This window comes from Tasmannia lanceolata, unplaced genomic scaffold (genome assembly GCF_043159265.1).
Source record: "Tasmannia lanceolata isolate RefF3 unplaced genomic scaffold, GAP_Taslan_0.1 ptg000370l, whole genome shotgun sequence".
In the NCBI taxonomy this organism is placed as follows: domain Eukaryota; kingdom Viridiplantae; phylum Streptophyta; class Magnoliopsida; order Canellales; family Winteraceae; genus Tasmannia; species Tasmannia lanceolata.
The window spans coordinates 45,001-50,000 of record NW_027519043.1 but is presented as its reverse complement, the minus strand read 5'-3'; positions in this window follow the sequence as shown (position 1 = coordinate 50,000).

The following is a 5,000-nucleotide window of genomic DNA, read 5'->3' as shown; positions in this document are numbered from 1 at the left end:
CACACGTGCGCATATCGGGGCGTACCAAGCCTATCGGGGCATACGCATGTATCCCAAGGCATACCGAGTCTATCCGGGCATACGCGTTCATACCGGGGCGTAACGGGCCTATCGGGGCATACTTGGGCATATCCGGGCAAAAAATGCCCAAAACTTGCGCAACCTTGGCAACCGTGGTCCATTCCTCTCTATATGCCTAGCCTTGCCAACCGTGGTCCATTCCTCACTATATGCCATGGCCTTGTGCCCATGGTCTTCCCAAGACAGCGTCCAAGGCCCCCGGAAGGCCAAGGGAGCCCAACCCAGCAATGCCCTGCTATGGCAAGCCAAGGCCAAGCATTCCGGTGCCTATCCGGGCAAAAATGCGATTCCTCTCTATATGCCTAGCCTTGGCAACCGTGGTCCATTCCCCACCATATGCCATGGCCTTGTGCCCATGGTCTTCCCAAGACAGTGTCCAAGGCGCCCGGAAGGCCAAGGGAGCCCAACCCAGCAATGCCCTGCTTTGGCAAGCCAAGGCCAAGCATTCCGGTGCCTAACCTTGGCAACCGTGGTCCTTTCCTCACCATATGCCATGGCCTTGTGCCCATGGTCTTCGCAAGACATCGTCCAAGGCGCCCAAAAGGCCAAGGGAGCCCAACCCAGCAATGCCTTGCTAGGACAAGCCAAGGCCAAGCATTCCGGTGCCTATCCGGGCAAAAACGCCCAAAGCATGCCCATTCCTTAGCCTATCCAGGCAAAAACGCCCAAAATCTGCACATTCTAGTGCCTATCCGGGCAAAAACGCCCACCAGCATGCCACCCTCCTATAGGGTTTGCGCAACCAACCAGCCTAACCACCAGTGGCAACCAAAGGTGCTGTTAGCGACGACTTCTGAAGACGCAACGAGACGCGACGTGTTTGCGCCCAGACGCGACGAGACGATGCGGGATCTGCGCCCAAGAATGCCTAGACCCGTCGACTTGATGCGGGATCAGCTCGCCCAAGCATGCCTAGTGTGCAAGGCCTGTGTGCAAGGCTAGTGTCCAAGGCTAGTGTGCAAGGCTCATGTGGAACGCTAGTGCGCAAGGCTAGTGCCCAAGGCTTGTGTGCCAGGCCCGTGTGCAAGGCTAGTGTCCAGGGCTTGTGTGCATTGCTTGAGTGCAAGGCTTGTGTGCATTGCTCGAGTGCATGGCTTGTGTGCAAGGGTTGTGCGCAAGGCTAGTGTGCGGGGCTTGTGCGCATGGCTAATGTGCACGGCTTGTGTGCATGGCTACCGTGCAAGGCTAGTTTGCATGGCTAGGGTGCAAGGCTCGCATGCGAGGCTAGTGTGCAAGGCTGCGTGCAAGGGAAGCGTGCAGGGCGAGTGTGCGAGGCCACTGTGCACGGCGCCAGCACTAGCGAGCCATCATCCGCGTTGCCATGGCTCGCTTGGCCTTGGCTTGCCAGGCCCCGACACGAGCAATCGCGCATTTTCTTTGCAACCGACCATCAATGCCGCCCAACGGGGCCAGCACGAGCAGTCATCCGCGGTCCCCTGGCCCTGCGCACGTTTGTCTTTGAAACCGAGCATCAATGCCACAGAAAGTGCCGGGGCGCCAGCTGGAGCCATCATCCGACGTGCCATGGCTCGCTTGGCCTTGGCTTGCCGGGCCCCGACACGAGCAATCGCGCATTTTCTTTGCAACCGACCATCAATGCCGCCCAACGGGGCCAGCACGAGCAGTCATCCGCGGTCCCCTGGCCCTGCGCACGTTTGTCTTTGAAACCGAGCATCAATGCCACAGAAAGTGCCGGGGCGCCAGCTGGAGCCATCATCCGACGTGCCATGGCTCTGGTCCCATGGTCTTCGCAACCGAGCATTCGTGACACCCGCGGGGCCAGGACACCAACCCTTCCGACACGAGCATTCGCGCATGTTCTTTGGCCACACAACGGCGCCAGCACGAGCAAAATCATCCGCGGTGCGGTGGCCTTGCACGGCCTTTTGTCTTTGGAACCAACCATCAGTGCCACGGGAAGTGCCGGAGTCCCGGCATCCGCGGTGCGAAGTCATTGCGCCCTTGGTCTCTGCAGCGGGGCATGCCGGGCACTCCCAACCATTGCAAGCAAGCAAGCAAGCAAGAAAGAAAGTAAGTAAGTAAGTAAGTATTACATATAGGGGCGGGACATGCGGGGAGATCTGCGAAACGTGCATTACGGGGCACACGCGTACCTACCGGGGCATACCGACCCCTATTGGGGCACACGTGTGCATATCGGGGCATACCGGGCCTATCGGGGCACACGCGTACATACCGGGGCATACCGAGCCCTACTGGGGCACACGTGCGCATATCGGGGCGTACCAAGCCTATCGGGGCATACGCATGTATCCCAAGGCATACCGAGTCTATCCGGGCATACGCGTTCATACCGGGGCGTAACGGGCCTATCGGGGCATACTTGGGCATATCCGGGCAAAAAATGCCCAAAACTTGCGCAACCTTGGCAACCGTGGTCCATTCCTCTCTATATGCCTAGCCTTGCCAACCGTGGTCCATTCCTCACTATATGCCATGGCCTTGTGCCCATGGTCTTCCCAAGACAGCGTCCAAGGCCCCCGGAAGGCCAAGGGAGCCCAACCCAGCAATGCCCTGCTATGGCAAGCCAAGGCCAAGCATTCCGGTGCCTATCCGGGCAAAAATGCGATTCCTCTCTATATGCCTAGCCTTGGCAACCGTGGTCCATTCCCCACCATATGCCATGGCCTTGTGCCCATGGTCTTCCCAAGACAGTGTCCAAGGCGCCCGGAAGGCCAAGGGAGCCCAACCCAGCAATGCCCTGCTTTGGCAAGCCAAGGCCAAGCATTCCGGTGCCTAACCTTGGCAACCGTGGTCCTTTCCTCACCATATGCCATGGCCTTGTGCCCATGGTCTTCGCAAGACATCGTCCAAGGCGCCCAAAAGGCCAAGGGAGCCCAACCCAGCAATGCCTTGCTAGGACAAGCCAAGGCCAAGCATTCCGGTGCCTATCCGGGCAAAAACGCCCAAAGCATGCCCATTCCTTAGCCTATCCAGGCAAAAACGCCCAAAATCTGCACATTCTAGTGCCTATCCGGGCAAAAACGCCCACCAGCATGCCACCCTCCTATAGGGTTTGCGCAACCAACCAGCCTAACCACCAGTGGCAACCAAAGGTGCTGTTAGCGACGACTTCTGAAGACGCAACGAGACGCGACGTGTTTGCGCCCAGACGCGACGAGACGATGCGGGATCTGCGCCCAAGAATGCCTAGACCCGTCGACTTGATGCGGGATCAGCTCGCCCAAGCATGCCTAGTGTGCAAGGCCTGTGTGCAAGGCTAGTGTCCAAGGCTAGTGTGCAAGGCTCATGTGGAACGCTAGTGCGCAAGGCTAGTGCCCAAGGCTTGTGTGCCAGGCCCGTGTGCAAGGCTAGTGTCCAGGGCTTGTGTGCATTGCTTGAGTGCAAGGCTTGTGTGCATTGCTCGAGTGCATGGCTTGTGTGCAAGGGTTGTGCGCAAGGCTAGTGTGCGGGGCTTGTGCGCATGGCTAATGTGCACGGCTTGTGTGCATGGCTACCGTGCAAGGCTAGTTTGCATGGCTAGGGTGCAAGGCTCGCATGCGAGGCTAGTGTGCAAGGCTGCGTGCAAGGGAAGCGTGCAGGGCGAGTGTGCGAGGCCACTGTGCACGGCGCCAGCACTAGCGAGCCATCATCCGCGTTGCCATGGCTCGCTTGGCCTTGGCTTGCCAGGCCCCGACACGAGCAATCGCGCATTTTCTTTGCAACCGACCATCAATGCCGCCCAACGGGGCCAGCACGAGCAGTCATCCGCGGTCCCCTGGCCCTGCGCACGTTTGTCTTTGAAACCGAGCATCAATGCCACAGAAAGTGCCGGGGCGCCAGCTGGAGCCATCATCCGACGTGCCATGGCTCGCTTGGCCTTGGCTTGCCGGGCCCCGACACGAGCAATCGCGCATTTTCTTTGCAACCGACCATCAATGCCGCCCAACGGGGCCAGCACGAGCAGTCATCCGCGGTCCCCTGGCACTGCGCACGTTTGTCTTTGAAACCGAGCATCAATGCCACAGAAAGTGCCGGGGCGCCAGCTGGAGCCATCATCCGACGTGCCATGGCTCTGGTCCCATGGTCTTCGCAACCGAGCATTCGTGACACCCGCGGGGCCAGGACACCAACCCTTCCGACACGAGCATTCGCGCATGTTCTTTGGCCACACAACGGCGCCAGCACGAGCAAAATCATCCGCGGTGCGGTGGCCTTGCACGGCCTTTTGTCTTTGGAACCAACCATCAGTGCCACGGGAAGTGCCGGAGTCCCGGCATCCGCGGTGCCAAGTCATTGCGCCCTTGGTCTCTGCAGCGGGGCATGCCGGGCACTCCCAACCATTGCAAGCAAGCAAGCAAGCAAGAAAGAAAGTAAGTAAGTAAGTAAGTATTACATATAGGGGCGGGACATGCGGGGAGATCTGCGAAACGTGCATTACGGGGCACACGCGTACCTACCGGGGCATACCGACCCCTATTGGGGCACACGTGTGCATATCGGGGCATACCGGGCCTATCGGGGCACACGCGTACATACCGGGGCATACCGAGCCCTACTGGGGCACACGTGCGCATATCGGGGCGTACCAAGCCTATCGGGGCATACGCATGTATCCCAAGGCATACCGAGTCTATCCGGGCATACGCGTTCATACCGGGGCGTAACGGGCCTATCGGGGCATACTTGGGCATATCCGGGCAAAAAATGCCCAAAACTTGCGCAACCTTGGCAACCGTGGTCCATTCCTCTCTATATGCCTAGCCTTGCCAACCGTGGTCCATTCCTCACTATATGCCATGGCCTTGTGCCCATGGTCTTCCCAAGACAGCGTCCAAGGCCCCCGGAAGGCCAAGGGAGCCCAACCCAGCAATGCCCTGCTATGGCAAGCCAAGGCCAAGCATTCCGGTGCCTATCCGGGCAAAAATGCGATTCCTCTCTATATGCCTAGCCTTGGC